Raw genomic sequence first — 22,584 nt, forward strand, 5'->3', positions numbered from 1 at the left:
TTTTGGCAAAAGCAGGTGTATGTTATGACAAATAACTAAAAGAAATTTGGTATGTATATCTGTACAAGAATCTGCTGGTAAACTATTTTAATTTAAAGTTGTCTTTTTAAGCATTTATATTTTTCCAGTTCTCAAATTTACCTGTAGGTAGCATAAGTTTATTTTGCACAGCTGTGTAAAGTTTAAATTGTAGGTGGTGAATTCATAACTAACATAACATTATTTTTAAAGTATAAAACAGATTTTCTACTACTTCCTCCCGTTATTCTAGATCATTTATTGCATGGGTTATCTATAGTTTTAAAGAAATCATACATGCAATTTAGTCTTAACTGGTAATGGCTGCCTGGCTGGAGGATGCGTAAACGTTTTCTTTTTTTAAGTATACTGTGGCAACTAATGAAAATTCTGCAATACATTTTATAATTTCTGCTATTAATGAAAATTAAATGATTTTTTTGATTACAAATATCTGTTATATTTTACTAAAAGGTAGTCTTCATTAAATTTTATTTATTTTAAATAATATTTTTATTAATCTTTTTCTTTTGAGTTAAAAATAATTTTATATTACATCATAGCACAAGGAAGTAAATGATTTTTTAAAAATATTTTTGGAAATTTTATAAATATTTAGAACGTCTTATAAAATTTTAGTGTTTTAAATTTGGTATTAACTGTGTAAAAATTACAATTTTTTTTTATTTTAAAAGAATAGATTGGGTTTTATATTCCGCAAGGCACGTGATAATGTAGTGTGTAATGAATTCTGATAAGTATCTAAAGGGGCTTTAATAAACAACTTTGGTAGTCTTAAATCTGAGTTTAAAAAAAGAGTTTATGAATAGTTAATTCAATAGATTAATTCAATAATTTTGCTCTTATTTTGCAAAAGAGAAAAGGCAAGTCATCTTTTTCTCCTCGTCTTTCTCTCTTCAAGTCTGTCGTCTTTTTCAAGTCATCTTTTTCTCCTCAAGTCATCTTTTTCTCCTGAAGTCATCTTTTGCAAGTTGTCTTTTTATCCTCAAGTCATCTTTTGCAAGTCGTCTTTTTCTCCTCAAGTCAGTCTTTTTCAAAATCAAAACTATAATTGTGTTTTTTATACATTGTTTTAAAATTATATTTTAATTGAGGAGTCCAGATTAATCAGAAATTGGTATATTTCCTCTAATAACGTAATGGATATTGTAAAGAATTGAATATTTGTAAAACAAAGTAATGGATATTGGTATTTGATATCTTATTCCCAGGAATGGGAATAATTCATTAATTGCTTGTTCTTATATGTTTCAGTTTAGGGGATAGCATTTTTAAAAATTCAAATAGCACAAAAATGAGAAGAATTGGATTTTGAGTTACTAAAGTACGTGGTATTATTTTTTTCCATTAAAGATATGATAAAGCTATACTGGCTGATCATTTTTTTATGAATTGTTTAAAAATGAATTTTTTATGAATTGGCAAAATACCTTAACACAAATATTGTTACTGGCATAGTTTTTCTTTTTTCATTTCAGTTATAAGAATAGCTTAAATTATGCAAAGTAAGTATCTTAAAAGGATATGAATTTATTATACTAGCATCTGACTTATTGACACTTGAATTTATTTTATTTATAATATTTATAATTTGAAGTGTATTCAATTTTCATGGTAATTGGCATATGTAGAAAGCAATTTAAAATTTCATAATTTAATTATATACATGGTACATCAATAATATCAGTAGTGTCAAGCAGTTTTAACGTTATAAATATATTTTATTTTATTTTTATGTTTTTTGCTATTATTATTTTTCCAATAATAATAATAATAATAATAATTATATTTTAATGGAAGTAACATTTGCTAGCTCTTGAAGAAAAGTTATAAATTTGTTAGTTTTGACTAGTTTATTATGATTTATACCAGATTTAAACTGTATCTTGCATTGAATTTGTATATATATTTTTTTAAAGGTAAGGCAATTTAACCTAGACAAGTTATTGTTTGTCTTTTTATTATGCTGTTGTATAAACCATCTTAATATAAAAAAAAGGTAATATTTTTAACTGTACGTAAAGAATAACAATAATTTATTTTTGTGGTAAATTTACTGAGAAAACATTCAAAGTTTTAGTAGTTTTATTGTTAAAAATATGTGTGGGTTTGAATTGTTTTTGAAGTACAGAGGTTTTTTCCTGATGTGGTCATGAATAATAGAAAATATATGATCTTGATAACAATGTATGAGTAAAAATGGGCATTAATTTGCTTAAATTTCAGTTTGTTATATTGTATTAAGGACATTCTCTTGTAAAGTGAAACTCATTTTGAGATTTACAAACTTGGTGAGAAATAAATATGAAAATGAAATGAAAGAAATTAACCATTAAATAGTGAAAATTTTCTTAATAGTTTTAATAACTTTATGTAAAGCCATACCCCATCCATGATCGCATTCTTGTGTGTTTATGTGAGATTTCCTTTGTGCTCGGAATTTTATAGTAATCTGTGCTTAAAGTAAACAAGAAGCATGTTTACACGTGACTTTGCGATCTTAACTGGCTTCCTGGTAGGGGTTTTCACTTATAAAATGTTAAAATTTTTGTTTGACAGTCTTAATGTGGTAACTGGTAAAACTCCAATTTGAATTGGAAGCTGCAGGAATGGCCGTACTGTGCTCAGACCAAAATGAAAGTTTCTTTCGTCTCCATTTTGCGGTTGGGTTGAATCAAAGATTTGGTTGGTATATAGTAGAAATTCTGCCTATATCACTTCACTAACTTTTGATATTGTTTATATTTTATAATATAAAATATTTCAGTTATGGTGGATAGTTGTATAAATGTGCTTGTTAAACATTTTTAACATTCGGTTTTTTTTTTGTTATATAACATCCCCCTAAGGAGGAAAGTTTTTTTTTATTTTAACTATTTCTCCATTACAGTTATTATGATAAAACGATATGGAAATAATTAGTCTTGGTGTGAGAGAGAGGAAGATTCCAATCAATTAATCAATTTCGTAATGATGTTTAGTTTTGTGATTTGTAATAAAATGTCAGGTTTGTTAAATAAAGGTATTTACATTTAACAAAATAATTTATGTATATATATATATATTTATTTAAATAATTTTTTACTTCAAATTGAAATATTTAATAATTGAAATATATTAATTTTATTAATAAAATCCATTCATTTTAAAAAGTCTTTTGTTGTGTTCGTGTTTTAATTCAAGTGCTGATAGTGTCTACAAGTAGTGAAGTTTTTTGGCTTAGCAAGAAAGTAAGAGGAAGAGGGAAATTTAAAATGTGAAGTTATAGATTGTGGTAAATTGCTGACTTTTCATGTTAATTAAATGTGATAAATAATGTTAATATATTTGAGTTGATTAAAACCATTGATAGAACCAGTCACTGATTATGATGGTTTAAAGTAAACCAAAAGATCTTGAGGAAACGCATCTTTTTTGCTGGTAAGGTGGATATAACATTTTTTTTATTCTATTAAAAAAAAAATATAAGCTGAAACCATATTTAAGAAATTTATTTTTACTTTTATTTTATTGGTTAAATTTTGTTTGTGATATAAAATAGCTAGTGAATAATAAATTATTAATGTTAAATTATATTGCTGTCTGGTTGTTGTAGCATTGTATTAACTATAATTAATCTAATTGATATTATTATTTTGTTAGATGCAAATCTATCTGACCTTTTCTTTTGTGGGTTACCAATTTTAGCCAGCCTCATTCCCGTTATAATTTGTTTGCATATTACATTTACTGAATCTTTGATTATTTGCTAAATTTTGATTATTTGCTGAATAAACCTTGATTGATCCCTTAAAAGAAGTTAACAGTTGCACGTTACAAAATTATTTTAACTGGCTTCCTGGTTTATCATTTCAGTTACTGCGTTACCAGATATTCAGTTAATTAAATTTTCTAACTTTATATATAATGTATCCAGTTTACTCAAGATATATGTAAAGCACGTATTCAAATTTTTATACTGAATTAGTGAACAGAGGATGAGGTATCTTATTTCATTAATTCTGTTTTATTACAAACACCTGTATTATTGGTTTGTTCTTGAGGTTTTGAGTTTTAAATTATTTTTAATCTAGTTTGATATGTACAGTTTGTGCAAACATCTGATATTACATTTGTGTTTTGTGTTTGTGGAAGTGATTTGTTTGTTGTAGGCTATACATAAACTGTTCATAGTGAAGCAGGTATCGTATAATCTTTAGTTTAAATTGAATGGGATATTCTGGTGCTACATCCTTAATTTAACTAGCCTTTAGGTAATATTAGCCAGTCTGCTTGGTTTGTGTTTATAGGTTTTCCTTGATCAGCAGCTCATCTTAGTATTCAACTAAGTAGTGGTATTAGCAGATTTTAGAGGTGGATATCTTCCCATATGTGTGAAAGCTTAGATATGGGAAAGCCCATTTCCATGGGAAATGAATATTCAGAAAGCTGGTGCTACTATGGGGTATACTGTTAATTTGGATGTATCTTAAAAGCCTCTATTTTGTGGCGAGTAATTCACAGTACATAAGTTAGGATCTGGGGGAAAATCACCATGGTAGTTTGTTTGCCTTTCTATAAACATTTTCATCACTAAACATTGAGCAATAATATTTATTGTTTATATATAATTATACTTAAAAACTAAAATAGTGTTTTTACTATTAAGCCATACCCCATCCATGATCTCTTTCTTCCATGTTTAATATGAAGCGTTTCCTTTTCATTTAGCTAATCCACAAGGATGCTAAGTGCAAAGGTAAATTTGCTTAGTTTATTTACATGTAATTTGGTGGTCTCAACAGGCTTTTCTGGTAGGGGATTCTCTCATTAACAGTAAAGTTTCTGTTTAGGTGTTAATTGCAGTTGTAGTTGGACATGCTTCTTTTTGTATCGCCTACTGGGAGAGTAGTGTTGCTTGCTGATATTCAAGAGGAAGTAAATTGTTTGTGGACTGGGAATTTTGTATTTTCAATTTGATCTTGATCACCATTATTTGTTGTGCATAGAATGCTTATGCTGACAGTTCTAGTCAACACATTCATCTTTTCCTGGCTAACTTACTTTAATGGATCAGTAATTATTTTCTCAATTTTTACCTTTAATTAAATTGATTTTAAAAATACAGTAATTTTTTAATAACCTTTTTGTTAGGTGCAGTCTTATGTAATGTGTAAAAAATAAAAAGTGGCAATATTTGAGATAGTAAAATCATTTTTTTGTTGTTTTTTAAATATTGAAAAAATTGCTGTGTTTGTTTTGGGTTTTTATTTTGCAGGTTTTTTATGTATGGAAAATAATGTAGGGGAATTGAAAGAAATTATCCGTTTCAAGTTGTATCTTTGAAGATTAATCATTCCTTTTAAAATTTCCATTTGCTATGTGGGCTATTTTGAAGAAACCTTTTATAGGCTGTATGTATTGAGGTGTGTGTTGTTAGTGGTGAAGTAAATATGTTTATTAAAAGTGGGAAAGTGGCAACTAATTTAAATAATATTCGGTGAAAAAAAGGAAGTTAAATGAGGTTAGTGGTATATTCACACTAAATTTTTCCTGTGTTTTTTAATTATTTTCTTTTTTTAAATATGTATTTATTTACAAATGATTTGTTAAAACCATTGTTGAACTGGGTAAAATTGTCTAGCTTGTAGGGGAGGGGTTTAGTTTGTGTTTCTAGGTTTTCATGGTTAGCAGGATTTAATGTTACCTACAAAGTACTATAGGATGCTATAAGGATAAAGAAAGACTTTATAGTGAGCCTCTATTATTCAGCATGTTCTCTTAAGTTCTATTCAAGCTGTCATAGAACTTGTTTAATAAACAATATAAAACTGATGTTAGCTAGCCTGGTATTAGATGCAGCTACTGTGATATTTCAATTCTGCATTGATAAAGGTAATCATTTTAGTTCATTGATGTTATTAATTTTAACTTGTTAGTAGCTAGCCCTTTTATAAAAAAAATAATTTTTTCTTATTCTTAAAGAAGTAATGTATTAGAGATTTGTACTTCCAAAAGTCTCAACTGGCTTTCTGGTGTAGGTTCCCTAATAAAATAAAAATTCTGTTATAAGATAAGAAGTTAATTGGGAATTAGAGTATCATAATTTGTTCAGCAGTTAGTTGATTGTCCTAAAAATGTTAATCTGGTAATTATTTATATAGATTAGCAATTATTAAAATAATTTACTTTTATAATGGCAATGATAATGAGGCAGTAAAAATTGTCAATAAATTTTAAAAACTTCAGTTCCAAGCACTGGTGGTGACAGTCCATTGAAAGAGGTGGTTGTGTAGTTTTAATTGTGTTGCTGTGATTCAATTCATGAGGGTTACAACTACTTAGTGAAAATCAAAATTATTTGGGAAAATAGAATTGCTGATATTTTTTGAATGAAATAGAGATGTGAAGTGAATTTTTTTGCACTTGTTTTAAATTGCCTGGTGTGATGGGGTTTGTTAAATGTCAGGTTCGCATTAATAATTATTATCTTAACTACTAACAGTGAAGCTAATTCGGTTCCTTAAATGTTAGTGCTGTAATTCATGATCTTGTTTTTCATTAATAGAAATTTTGTTAAATGCTTTTACAGTATTAATTTTTAACGATGTCAGTTTAAATAATGTTAAAAGTGATGTTGATATAATATGTTGTATTATAAATATAAAATTGTTAATATAAAAATGTTATTAATGTTGTATTGTCAGCTTAAATAATGTTAGTGATGTTGATATAATATGTTGTATTATAAATAATATAACATGGTTAAAATTGTTAATATAAAAATGTTATTAATTTGTTGTATTATAAATTGTAACAAAAAAAGTTTTAGTGCTTTGGTTACAATGCAGAAATTTTATTAGTAAGCAATTTTAATTAAGCCATACCCCATCCATGATTGTATTGGTTGCATATTAATAATGTGAATTAACATTTTTTATTTAAGCTAATTTGGCTACAAATATAAAAAAAAGTAACTATTGTATAATATGCAAGCAAACTGTCACAACTGGCTTTTTGGTAGGGGATCATTCATTAATATTATTTCTGTTTCTTTATAGTTTTACAATTACAACTGCACTTCAGTATAGGTTGTTGCCAGTCTACTTAGAAGTTAGATTCTCTGTTATTTTAGTTAATGAGAACTTTAGTGAATTCATAAACCCCAAGGATTTTGAGGTATTTAAAGTACAAGAATACGCATACTTCTATTCGAGGTATATATATGTTACATATATTATAGGAATGTTATGGGTTTAGCATTATTTTTCAGATTTTTTGACTTATATCCAAATGTGACAAAGTAAAAACTGACAAATTTTCGTACACCAGGGTACATGTTATGTGGAACCAAATTCTTGGTGGAGATACTTTCCATGTTGTTTTATCATGTGGAATCAAGGCTGATCAATATTATTACAAGAGTATGTATAAATTTTCTTGTATTTTAATATACTACTTTATTAAAATTTAATCAATTTTGATTTTCTCATATACAGTAGAGCAGTTAAATTATACTACTCTCTGTGGAAAGTTAATCCATTCTATTAATTCTAATTTCATAAATGGGTTTTCTTCATAAAAGCCATACCCCATCCATGATCATTTTGTTGGATGTTAAGACACTGCTAGTTTTCAGTTTCATTTGGATATCAGATGTGATGGCAAAACAATTGTTTGACATTCAACTTAGTGGTCTCAACTGGCTACCTGGTAGGGGATCCCAAATAATAAATTGTTTTTGTTTAGGCAGCCTAAAGAAGTAAAATGTACTCAAATATCGTGTGAAAGATTCGAGGAATATGGAAATATTTTTGTAATAGGACCAGAAATGGCACCGCCCAATGTAAATTTGGTCATTTTTCTTATGTCTATTCTGTTGATGGCAGTTGTATTGTAATATTATTCGTCGATTACATTCTGCTTCATGGTTTATAGATCGGTAAATAATGAGTACATTGCTCAATTTTATTCAAGTAACTGCATAATTTTTGCAAAATTATGAATACAGGAAAGCTGATAAATGGGATGAAGGGGAGAGATATAAAATTGTTCTTTTTGAAATTTTAATGGTAAGATATACATAACAGGTTAGTGTTCTGGTAGTTACGTAGAAGGCTAAATTTTAATCTTATTAAGTTTTGTATGTTCTGCGATTTGTTCATATATTTAAATTTGCAATTTAAATACATTCTCGTGTAAATGGATAAGGTGATTATTTTTTCATGCTTATTTGAAGGTAATTTTTGCCTTGCATCAGTTAAAAATGAATACATGTTATTTTTAATATCATAGTATAATATTCTTTTAAGAAATTTTAACTAAATTGTTATTCTTGTGTTATTATAAATGTGGGGGGATAGATGAAAATATTTATTATACTAATTATTCTTTTCATTTGTAAGTTATTTTTGTCGCAGTGTTTTGTTCTTTATTTAAGGTTGCAGTTGCAGTTATAGGTTGTGATAAATGTATTAAGAGTTATTGAATAATTGTTTTTAAAGTTGGAGTTATAGGTTGTGATGAAATAAAATGTATTAAAGACTGATGTTTTGATTTTTAACTATTTTGATTGTTCATTTTTACAGAATTTTAAAAGTAAATTTAATATGTAACTAATAAGGCATACATTATTTATTATAAATCTGGATTTTAAATGAATTTAATTAAATATGTGGAACATTTTATATATATATATATATATAACGCACAGGAATATTCGGAAAATAGAATTTTAACAAAATATTTGTCTTTCTTGTTGAATTTTAAATTTTTTTATTTGGGGGGAATGTGTAGTTTTGTTGTGAAGTTGCTGTGGTTTTATTATTTTTCAGATGTGATGTATGGTTGTGAGTCTTGAACGTAGTTAGATCATACCAAAGATTATAATTGTCCAGCTTTAAACCTAATTAAATACTCGGTGTGAAGATATTTAAGTTTGTACAGAAGTAAATAATAGTTATTTAATAATGAAGTGAAATGATGTATGTAATACTGTAAAACAATAGAAGCTATGCTATACTTTAGATGGTCCCTCAAGTAGCTACGGAACTATAATTGATTGATTTAAGATAAGTTTTTATGATATGTGTAAGTACTTGATTACCTTTAATTTTTTATATTTTTAAAGAAGTAAAACAAACTGATTTTGAATAATAGAATACCTACTCTGTTAATTATTTACCTACACTGCGGTTTAATTATTTCATTATAACCAGTTATAAAGAATTATTTAGCATTAAATAAACTATTACTAACTAATATCCTTTAGAAATAAAATAAAAACTGGTTAATATGTTGTAATCTGATATGTTGTAAACTCTACTAAAGGTATATAGATAATTCCCTTCTCCATGATAAGTATGTAAATGTACGATTAAATTTTTTTCTCTTTTATATTTGCATAAAGAATATATTTTTGGTAATTTTTTTAGTCGCTGGGTTTTTTTATATACTAGTGGAGAATACTCTGATAAATTGTGAGATGCCTCTGTCCATCTAGTTGTGGTTAATGTAGTGTTGGTTCCTACTTTTAGTATGGACATCAACATGGGCTATTGTTAATTTTATTTACTATCTTCTGTCAACTAATCAACTTTCTATCAACTAATTGGTTGCTTACAGTGTTTACTGCAGAAACAGTATGAAAGTAATAAACAGTTTATAAGAAATCTGTAAGAATATTAAAGTTAAATACTATCGCTAGTATTTATAAATATTAAAGTAGTAAAGTTACTTGTAAATGTAAAGCAGTAAAAATGTTAATGGAATAAAGTTAGCAGGAATTAAAATAGTAATACAGATTTCACTTTCAGTTAATATTTATATAGATATTTAATTATATTATTTAGTTATTAACATATAGATAGATTTATTAGTTGATATATATTGAGATATATTGTATTAAGAAATGGTTGCGTATTTTTAAAAATTACCTTCCAAAACATAAATAAAGCCATACCCCATCCATGACTGCTTTCTCACTTGGAGGATGACTGATATTTTAATTGTTAATGTTCATAAGAATTAAAAGAAAAAGCACATTCAAGTGACCTAGCAGTCTCAACCGGCTACTTGGTAGGGGTTTTTTAATTTATAAAGAGCTGTTTTTGTACAGGTGAGATTTTTTAATGCAATGAATGGAACTTATGGCCGGTAAAAAATAGTACTGTGAGTAAAAGATGACCATCACCATTACATTTCGGGTTTAGAAGCATTAAGAGATAGGATAAGTGGTTGGTTAAAATTAGATTCCACGTTTGCTGTCCATAGTGGTCATATTACATTTCATTAACATCATTTCATCTTTCAATGTAATTGTTGTTAAAAGATGTGGTAAATATAATCTTTATTATACAGTATAAAAGTAATGACATTTTGATGTACATATATAATTAACTCTTATTTATTATTAAATGGCAGTTGATACAATTTTTTTCTTTACAAGACACTACTAAGTTTCATCACTAAATTATTAGCAAGTTTTGTGCTTTATTATATTTTTCAATATATTATGAAAAGTTCTTTTGTACCTGTTGTACAACAATGAAAACATTATTGTTTTAATTTACACATGTATATCATAAAGTGTAAACATTAATAAAGAATATGAAGAGTTTTATGGTTTTATCAACTGATCAGTATTCATAGTAAATGAATAGTCAAAATTTGTATTTTTTTATAATTATAAAGAATTAATGCAGGTATTTATTTATATAGAAAATTAATCCTTAAATGTTTTACTTTTAAATATAAGGATTTGTTTTAAGTTATCATAGTAACTGAAAGTTTTTAAAAAAAAACTACTACAGTTTATAAAAACAAATTCAGTCTTTATTGCTCAGTTTTCTTTTAAAATAATCTTTTCCCTAGCCATTATTTAACATGTTAATATAAACAGTATTATGTGTTTTTTATGCAATAAAGTGGCAAGGTATTTCTTAATCTTTCACGTTAATCCTTTACGTTAATCTGTATTTTTGCGGTATCTCGTGTGTTTTCTAAGTTCTTTTTCAGATAGAGCAGAATTATAAAACATTTTAGAAATCTGATGTGAGGTGGGGTTGTTCAGGGATAGTCATTGCTGGAGAAGGTATTTTATTTATTACTATTTCCTAATGTGATTATTTATTACATTCATTAATAAGGTGTTAATTCTTAAGGGTTTTTTAATCTTTCATTTTTTATGATAATCCTTTAATCTGTAACTTTGTCTGCGCTGGCTCCTGTGTTTTATAAATTCTTTTTCAGATAGAGCAGATTTATGAAACCATTTTTAGAAACGTGATGTCAGTTGGGTTTGTTTAGGGATCGTCATTGCTGAATAAGGTATTTTATTTATTACCCTAATGTAATTACTTTTTACATTCATTAATAAGGTTTAAATCCTATGACCATGGTGCAGAGGTACATTAAAAGTTTTTAAATGCATATTAATAATTAATATTTGGTGGGTATTGGATGCTTAATAAAAAGGTTTGTTTTATTTCATTAAATCTTGATTGTAGTTTACCTTGAAAGAAATAACGGTTGATTTTTTAAAAATATAAATATGCCTGTGTAAACTAATTTTGTAGTAAACTAATTTCACTTATACCACTGTATTTTGACATTGGTATAGTTTTCATTTTGATAAGTACACTAAAGTAGCCACATCACTATCTGCTACATTCTGTGATTTGATTTGGTACTGCTTAACTTTATAACTTGCCTTGAAATTATTCTTTATTCTGAATTGAGTAAGCTGTTGTATAAATTACATTCTTCTTGTAAATTTTAGGAGCATGATGCACAAATCCTTCCTTTCTCTTGAATGTGTGTTCTGTGTTCATCCTTAAATTTTCTCTTTGTAATGTAATTAACATATATGTTTACATGCCTCAAATAAGTTTTCAATGTGCTTCAGAAAAGACATGTTAAAACATTATTGTACTTTGTTTTTACATCATTTCTGAAAAATACTTAGGTCAGTGATTAAATATTTTTTGTTTTCTTGGCTTGTGGGTGCTAACTTGGCCAGCTCATTTGGGTATTCATTTTTCATTTTCTATCGGTGAAGCCTGGCCTTAAAATTTACTTAAAATTAGGCAAAGATATTTGGTAGGCCATACTATAACAATGTATTTTTTCCATACTTGTCCTTAATCCATTCCAACAAAAACCTGTTGTCAAATAAATTGTATGCTTATGTTCAGGTTTAAGACTGAAAAAGTTGTTTCTGGAAATGCTGTAAATCTTGTCAATCTTTATCTAACCTTGAAAAGTGTGATAATCTATATTGGAGTTATATTAAATTGTGATAGCAGATAAGCATGCAACAAGCAGTTCAGTATAGTATTTCTGGATTAAGAACCCCAGGTGCTTTTGTCTACTTTATAAAATAAAGCCTTGGTGTACAATTGTGCCTTCCATGTTTGCCATAGCCTACTAGGTTGTTTCTGCCCCGTATATCCATGGTCATTGTTTTTATTCTTTTAATTATGTATTAACAAGATACAGTTAGTTTTATTACCAGTTTTATTGTAATATAAAATGGGAATATAACTAAATTGCTATCAGATGCTCAGCTGGCTTCCATGTTTCAGTTGAACTGTAAGATTGTTTTTGCGTCTTTCTAATGCAGTGTGTGCTGAAATTGCCAGTGTCAATCATATGTGTTTATTGCATAAATCATTTTCAGTAGTTTTTGTTAATGTGAAAATAGTAAAATATCTGAAAAGGCTACCATAAATAAAATTGTTTTCTATTGTAAAATTTTTTGTTTGTTATAATGCTTTTTGGCTTTTATAGTAAACATACATCAGTAAATATTAAGGTGTTGAACTTTTGATTGACTGCAAATTTTAACAACGCACATAATCTTGACAATTGTTAGTATCCAGATAATTTTTTTTTATTACTGATTATTTTTGCATGTAATAGTGAAAAAAAGATATCACTTTAGTTTCACTTCAGTAAATTTACGTGTAACATAACATACACTAGTTATCATGTGATAATTTTAGTAGGAATTCCACTTAATGTTCTTCCAACAATAGTTAATTTGTATCGTTGGCTTCAGCTATTAAGTTACTGTATTGTGTTAAAATGCATAGCATTAAACTGGTGGAATGAGGAGTTACAGATTTATTGCGTTAAATTAATAGCACGAGTTTAAGTAATGTTAGAATAAAAAATTGGTTGCTTCTTTTGTTTTATTAATGTAGAAAACTGTGACCTGTGATTTATATTAAAACAATGTAGTTGGCACGGCAAGAATGCAGTACATGCAGTCAACTTAGAATAGCCTGTTATATAATGGAGTTATAGTGTTTGTATAAATATTCATATAGTGAAAATAAATTTTATTTTAAATACCTTTTAATACAGCTGCTAATAAAATAACTAATAATTTGACAGTTGAATTTTTTGTGTAAGAAGTACCATTTGGTACAATATAATCATTAGCATTTGGTACAATTTCATATATAATAGTAATTAAAATGGATGCAGGTAAAAATCCTTCTCAGGTTTGTACAAATCTTTTATTTTACTGCTATGGATTTAGGACCAACTGATGAAAACAATAAAGCAATAGAAGGGTATGTAAAACAAATTTTATGTACACACATTTCATGCTATGTAATGCTATTTATTTTAGTAATATTACATTTAGTGTTCTGCCCGTGGGTGTGTTCGCATGTGTTCTTCATGTAAATAACTTTGTTTTTATGCATTTGTGAGCAATTTTTTTGATTCTCAGTACAGGTGATAGGGGTATATAACACAGTTTTCTTTTCCAGTTAATGCTTGATGATAAAAGATTCTCATTTATAAATGTATTTAACTGTTTTTACAAGTTATTTTTTCTATATTTTTTTCATTGATAAATCTCACTTATTTGATGTGGTGGAACCATAATGATAAATCTCACTTATTTGATGTGCTGGAACCATAATGTGCGTAGGTGTTTTAACTTGCTCTTTGTTTCCTAACATTTTCCTTTTCAGCAGTCCAGCTCACATAATTTACTCGGACAGAAAATTATTTTGATATGAAGTTATTGATAATTTGTATGAGTAATCATTGCACAGCAAACCCATTTTCCACATAAGGGATTTGCAGATTTTGTATGGTAATATCAGTCACAATTAATGGTGGAAACAGTAATTGACATGACTGGGAGAGGTATGATGCTATTATTATATAGTCAGATTTTTATAATTATTTTAGTTTTAGTCTGGTCTAAACAAGATGCAAGAAGTATTCACCAGTTATATAGTAATTAATTAGAATGTGGTTTTATACTTTTAAGCAAGTAGCTGCTGTCTGTTAAGTTACATAATATTAAGGTATTTAAAATTTATCAAAGCATGTATTAATGAAATTTTTGTTGTTAACTGTGTAAAGTAGCATCATTCTGTGTGATAAAAAACCAGAAGCAAATTGTGCTTTTTGGTTATAACTTCTTTTGTACTCCAAAGTATTTCATTTGTTACATTTAATTTATTAAGAAAAGTGCACACACACACACGCACACATTTTTTTTATTATTTAAGTAACATCAAAATGTAAAGTAAAGCCATACCCCATCCATGATTGTTTTCTTGAATGTTAAACAACTTTTCATTCACCAATCCTTTTGGGTGGTTACACGCACGAAAAGCAAGTGTTTTTCATTTAAGTCAGTAATCTCAACCGGCTCTGGTAGGGGATCCAAAATTAAATAATTTTTTTGTTTATTATTTTATTTTTTGCAATATATATTCAGTTACATGAGAAATAAACATTTACTTTTTTCTACATCTAATTAGTATATGTGGTATGGATTTTTATGTATGTCGCATTTATCGCTGTTTTCAGTATTAACAGTAATTGTTGTATATTATTCATTCGTAATCTTTTCTCTTAGTTTAATACTGTCGTTTAGGTTTTACTTAATACTCAGGATTTTTATCACATTCTTGGCTTTTCCTAGAACTATCATTTTATTGTATAGATGCTGGGTGGTATTTTAAGATCGTGCAACTTTGTACATGTTATCAGTAGTAGTGCAATGTTGATAATATATTTTTATTTTCATTTATATTTAATTTTATTTTATTTAATATTAGCGCAGTGTTTTGATCTGATTAGTTAAATGCCATTGAATGGCTTAAATGAAACATTACTGGTTTTAAGGTTAATGCTTTCTTAGACATATTCTTCTGAATTTCATTTTCTTTTAGTTTTATCATAATATAAAATTTTGACACAACTAATTTTGACACTGCTCTACTGCAATTGTATTTGTTATAAATTTTTTCCTATTCTATTATATTGTATTGTATTTTATTCTATTCTATCTTCAGTTTAATGCAGGGTGCAAGGTATATTTAAAGAATGTTTTGTGTATGTTTTGTTTGAAATAGAAGTAAAAGTAAGCATTGTATTGCTAAGTGTTACTGCTTTGTTTGCAAGATGTCATATTACATACTGGGATGGTGCATAACATGTTAATAGTGAATTTCAATATTTGTCTAAAAGCTTGTAATAAACTGTTGAATTGTAATATTATACATACAAAATGTTATAATAAATCTTACTTGTGAGCTTGATCAAAAGGTACTTTTTTTATTTTTTTTTTAGTGTTAAATTGTTAGAAAAAGTTATAGACTGAGCTTGATCAAAAGGTACTTTTTTTATTTTTTTTTTTAGTGTTAAATTGTTAGAAAAAGTTATAGACTGTCTTTAAATTGTATAATAAATTCTAAATCTGCTACATGTAAAAATTAAGGTATGCAATTTTGATACTATATAGTGTGCAACATTTTAACGTACGAGAGCTCTTCTTATATTAATATTGGTTTGTTGTTGGTTTTTAAATCTAATGTTACAGTTATTGTGTTAGCATTAAAAATAATGTACACACTAGATTAGTTTCTTTTATTATAATAGTAATTAGAGTTAAAACAACTAAAATTATTTGTAATTATTTCATTTCGGTAACAACTTTTTGATATTGATCGGATGAGTGCACTGCTTTTTCTTGTTTAATTATGTCACATCCGTGGTTTATCATGAATGAGTGTTGCGTGCGATTCATACTTATGCTAGCGTTGGCTTTATTCGTTTGTTCATTATTACCTTAGATTGATAAAAACTACTGGTTTACGGGTCTTCATTAAAGTGTCGCATGGAAAAAGATTGCATTAATTTTCAGAACAAATCGAATATTAATAATGCACGCAATGTATTTTCTTACGCATGTATTATATTTTCTTTCCCCGATATAATATATAAAATTTGTTTTAAATTCTAAATGAGATTTTTTTAATATTATTGCTTTTAAGAGTTGTTTAAAATTTAAGTTTTTAAAAGTTTTCTTTGTGGTGCTCTTCACTTAAACCATGTATAGAACATGTAAATTTTGTATTGTATATACCACCCCTCAATTTTTTTGTCAACCTTTTTTTTTTTTTATGTTATTGTCAATAAAACTAATGTAATTGTGATAATTGTATGAACATGGCTGTATTTTATATTTAGTATTTGTTAAATGTTAATCTCTAAAATATATAATCTTGCTTTCTTTTCATGCAGTTATTTATTTTTTTAAAAATCAATTACGTGTCCATAGTTTTGGTTTTTTTGTTGATATAGTTAAGTTTTAACCTGTCTGTTAACACGTCAATTGAGAGATATCAAAATACATTTATTACATTAATTGATATATATTGGTTACAAATTTCATTTAATTTTATTTTTTGTTGTATTGCTTTAGTAATAAGAAATAGATCACTCATCTGAATTTTTCTTCACGGTTGTACTGCTATTAAGTATAAGAAGTGTGTTGCTTGATTTTTTTTTAATACTGTAATTGCATATAATGATTTTAATTTGAATTAAATTAAATGTCTAAAATCAACCAAAATTATAACTTTGTTTATGGGAGTACTTAAAAGTAACATCTATTGCATGATAGAGTAGCAATTGAGGATAGATTGTATAAAACATTGTTATGCTAACATGTAAAACAATAGAATAGTGTACAGCAAGACGCTTGAATTGTGAATTTCACTTTCTTCCTTTTAAAACATTTCTCCATTAAACATTTAAATTGTTATTTAAACGTTACTGGAATACTGCTACTTCATTCTTCAATCATTAAATTAAAATGTTTTAATTTAGTTTTAACTAGATTAAAAAGTTTTAATTTTTAGTGATAAATGTTATATACACAAGGAAGTCTGTAATGTAATTCTTTTAACATAATAAATAGCCATTTGTTATTGTTGCTTCTTATCTCCTGTTAAGTTTTTTTTTGTATGAAAAATTCTATATTCTTTTTTGTAAGACTTGCTTTGTGTGTCTGTATTTTCTTAATGTACGTTTTCTCATTAAATTTTTTGTAAACTTTTGTTTTAAAAAAGAAAGTAGCTAAATTATTCAGTATATTTTAATTTAAATATTTATCAATTTTGATATTGTAAAATTTGAAGCATGGAATCCACTATTTTTTTTATTTTTATATAAAGTGTTATAATTTACTTTTCTTAAAATAGTCTTACTTTTACTTACCAGTAAAAATAAATTCTGTATTTTAATAACTAGTGTAATTTAAATTTAAGATGTGCTATTCTGTAATTTTTTTTTGTCATGGAAGTTAAATATTTTATGTTTAATTAGTGTATACTGCGATTTATTTTAGCTGTTATTAATTTTAACTATATATATTTCATTCTATTTATTCTCAATGCCTAATTTATTACATTTTTGTGCACATAAATACTTTTACTTTTTGTATACTATAATTACTATTTTTTTAATGCTTTGTATATTTTTCAATATTTTTTTAAAAATCCTAATTTTACTCAAAAACATTTTATGCTACTTAACATGGAATACAGAAGCAACAACAATCTGAATTATGGTTGATGGTTAACTATGCTTGTTTAATTTTATCTAGTATTTTTTCATAAATTTTTTTTGTATAACTTTTTTATCGAAGGAATATAAAGTGGCAACAAATGGTAATTTTTTTTTATTCAAGCATGGTCTAAATATGCTTTTTATCAGGTAACAGGTTTCTTGAATTGGGTAGTGAAGTGATAATTTTATTGCATTGTATGTTTGTTAATGTCTCTGTAATGACTAGTATGGTTTTTTCAATCACAATTTTTTCTAATGTCTTGATTATTTCTGTCCAATATTTGTTTTGATTAAGGCTTATTTAAAAATGTATACTGAATTTGTTAATTTGCTGTAATTATTTTGGTAACAATTTTTCAGTGCATTGTGTTGTATGTTATTTCATTTGGGTAAATTGATGATTATTCTAATAATAGGGTTAAGGTAATCCATTATGCTTAAAATGATTCATTGTAATAGTAGGTTAGAATTTTGATTGTTTAATTGTAAAACTAAATTATCTGTATAAGGAAATACTTCTTTTATTCCTGTGTTAAGGAACTTTCTTGAAGTTGTTTATGATCTTGACGATAAAAACCTGTATAAAATATGCTGAATCATATTAATATAGTATTCCATGTGTTAATTTATTTAAAAAATTGTGATTACAGGCTTAAATTGTTCAAATAATTTTATTATTTTTTTTTCAAGGAAAAGTGGAGCTTAGAAGTTGCTAAAAAAATTATTTGTCCACAGGTTGTGATGTTCAGTGGATTTTTTCCTGGAAAACTTTATTTGTTAAAACCATTACTTATTGCCAGCATATTTCAGAGAGCACATGACATGTGCGTGGTGGCTGAGCGCGCGCGCACACATACACACACACACACACACATACATACATACACATACATACACACATACACATACATACACACATACACATACATACACACATACACATACATACACACATACACATACATATATACACACATACACATACATACATACACACATACATACATACATACACACATACATACACACATACATACATACATACACACATACATACATACACACATACATACATACATACACACACACACATACATACACACATACATACACACACACATACATACACACATACATACACACACACATACATACACATACATACATACATACATACATACATACATACATACATACACACACACATATATACATACACACATGCACACACACATATATACATACACACACACACACAGCCGGACAGAGCACACATGTGTGCTTTGTGTCGTATATATAAATATATATATATATATATATATATATATATACACACACACACAAATACATGTACACTCATTAAAAATGTAATATTAATTTAGCTGGTTGTTATAATCTGAAAACTTTATTTTTTTTTAAAGCTTGTGTGAAAATTAGAATCTCATCGGTTTTTCCATGTACGTTTCCTTAAAGTTTTTTATTTTATTTTAGAATTTTTTTGGTGTCTAGTTTTTCTGGATTTTTTTGTGATATTCTTTACATCAACTCTTTTAGGATTATGTACATAAAAATATTTTTTTTAGGAAGTCTTTTTGTTTGTTACTTAATACACTTACACTGTTCTTTTTTAATAATAGGTGTCTTTTTTAATAATAGGTGTGTATAGTTAATTAGCGAATTGGTTTCCATAATGTATTAGAGTAACTATTTTGTATCAAGTATTAGTGGTGTTCTCCTCTATCCTAAGGGTAGCGTGGATCTTATTTTTTTTTGCTCTGTTTAATTAGAAAGTTGATTTTTCCACCACATGACATTGGGTTTTGTAATTATACATTTTCATATACACCTATTGCTAATTTTTCTTGAGTTTCCAGGTTATAATAGGATTTTGAAAAAGTTATGTTCCATTAATAAGTCTGGTTTTATGGTGTAAGTTTCATGGGATAATTTTCATTTATTTTTGCAGTTATTTTCTAATAATGGACAGATTTGCAGATGTTTTCTAATATACAGATTTTTTAAAAATATTCATAAAATACTTTTTTTTCCAGAAAAGTGTACTAGATAGTTTTTCCGTTGGCAAATATAATAATATTCACATAGGGTTGTTGCTGTTGTTTTAATTTGTTATTAGAATTAACAAATAATTTTGTCTTTTCATTTTAAATGTTTAGATATTTTAAAGGATACTATTTTATATTTGTTTTATTAATACTTTTTTAATTTTTTTATTAGATTATAAAATAACATAGACTAAATTTTTATTTTAAACAAAAAAGTAAAATTAATTTTATTTTTCGTTCAATTATTTTTCAGATTCATTCCTAAAATAAATAGAAGGTTCTTTTCAGTACCACTTGCAAATTGCTTTCTCTTGAAACTTAAATAACTTTTATATTACAGGAAATATAACCGTGTGTATACAAGAGTTTGAAGGTGTATATTAAATTTATTGGAGTTTTTTGTTTCTAGATTATAAGATTGTATTTTTATTGCCATAATGTTCATTTTTAAAGCCATACCCCATCCATGATCGTTTACTTTAGATATACATATCTGACCAATTTTCTCTATTATCTATAAAAAATTTTTTTTTTTTAGTTTGATATAGAAAATGATATCTATATGTTTGTAAATGATCTTAACCGGCTCACCTGGTAGGGGTGCCCCACCTAAAATTAATATTTATGTTACAAAAACATTAATAACTCTCTTATGTTACAGTTAACCTATTTTGGTTGTTGGGTAATTTTAATGCTCTTTCTAGATGGTAAATGCAATAATTGATAAGATAAACCATGGGAAAAATGAATGCAAAAAGTTAAATAATCCAATCTACGAAAAAAATATGTATTTAATTTAAAATTAATTTTATTTTAATTAGTAGATTATATTGAATCAAATAATAAAAATATTTGTGTAGATAATGAATTTTTTTTTATCTGTAAACCTGCTCTGCTATTCTAATTATTTCTTAAGTAGCAGAAATATTACCAATTTCTTTTGAAGTACATATGAGACTACCATTATAATTACGATTTATTTGGGCGGGTATATGTTGTCATACATGGTTAATTTTATTTGACCTTGTTCTAAAGTTAACTGTATAGTAGCACTGCCGTCCATAAGCAATTTCATTGCTATTAATACAGAACAGCTTACACAATGCTATAGTCTGAGATAATGGAAATTAGCTCCTTTTATACAATTCTATACCTATAAATTTAGATGAATTGCAGTAACAAAAAAACCGAACTGAATAGCAAAAATGGCAGAGCGAAACAAAAGTAGGTCTACACCCTTTCTTTTTCTTGCTTAGTCCTTTGCAATTACCTTTCAGATAATACTTCAGAGGATGAATGAGGATATGTATGAGTGTAAATGAAATGTGGTCTTGTACCAGTTCGACCATTTTTGAGATGTGTGGTTAATTGAAACGCAACCACCAAAGAACACTATCCATGATCTAGTATTCAAATCGTGTAAAAATAACTGACTTTAATAGGACTGAACGCTGAAACACTCAACTTTTCCAAATCAGCTGATTTGGGAGACGCGTTTCATGACTAGATCAACCCCCGATGGGTAGGTCTACACTCTTCCAACTCAACTCCGCTATTTCGTTGTTAAAACATTGTAACTTATTCTTTAATATCTGATTTAAGTGGTAGGGTGTTGTAACCTCCCTGTAAGATTATAAGGTATTAGAAATGTACGTGATAGTTGTGAAGTTCATTATTGTGTTTTTTTGAAATGCATTTTCTGAGATTGTGGTTGTTAACCATCTCACGTTAACTACTAATTTTCAAAAATTGTTCAGTTACACTATAAGAGGATGTTTTTTATTTTTTCAAGTGAGTAATTTTTCATTTAAACGTTATGTTAATTTATATATATTAAATTTAGCCTAAAACACAATGAGATCTAACACTAATCCTAAAATGAAATGGTTTTGTAAAATACTGAAAATATACAGTTCTCTGTTTTAATAATTTACTCTTGGTACTTATTCCATCTATATAACAATATCCAATGCTTAATTTTGTATTCTGTGTCCTGTCCTTATTCTTTTTCTTATGAACTCTCGATAATCTTGCAAGTTTACCCACATAGTCTATAGCATGGACCGATGTTTAACCACTTTCTCACAACGAATATTCAACTTCACGCAATATTGTTGTATTGCGCAGAGTACACGTATCGGGAACATAATGATTATTAACACATTTATTTGTAAATTGTATGCACGATGAAGAGAGCAGAGCCACCCTTAATGCATTCGGAACAGTGATTCTATGCATCAGTTCTTGGAACAGATGAACATGAATCAATATTTGCGACTAGCGACTGCAGAATGTGTTTCTGGTAATGAATTTTTATGTCTTTAATAACCTTCAGATTCTAGGAGGTTAACATATATGGTGGGGGTGTAACTCGAACTAATGTTGAGTTATATTAGTTGTGTTTGGAGGAAAGAACACAAGTTTTATGTTATAATTTCCATGTGGGTAGCACGACGCATTATCTAAAAACTGTAAAATATTTCTATTTTCACTAACCGTTTTTTCATTTGAATGATATAGCCATTTTTCCATTATGTTAAACTTTTCATCTTTACACTTTACACCAGTGAAACTCAAAAATAAACCTATAAATAGATTTATTTGAAACCTTGTT

The 22,584-nt window shown here is 27.0% G+C and overlaps 1 long non-coding RNA gene across 1 annotated transcript; it reads left to right on the forward strand.

The window, feature by feature from the left end:
- Positions 1 to 1,753: 1,753 nt before the first annotated feature.
- Positions 1,754 to 20,834, forward strand: LOC142319052 (uncharacterized). The gene is made up of 2 exons (XR_012755098.1): positions 1,754 to 5,542; positions 20,632 to 20,834. It is a non-coding gene; the product is annotated as an uncharacterized LOC142319052 (long non-coding RNA).
- Positions 20,835 to 22,584: the final 1,750 nt, after the last annotated feature.

The sequence above is a fragment of the Lycorma delicatula genome, chromosome 2 (assembly GCF_047948215.1).
Source record: "Lycorma delicatula isolate Av1 chromosome 2, ASM4794821v1, whole genome shotgun sequence".
NCBI classification, from domain to species: Eukaryota; Metazoa; Arthropoda; class Insecta; order Hemiptera; family Fulgoridae; genus Lycorma; species Lycorma delicatula.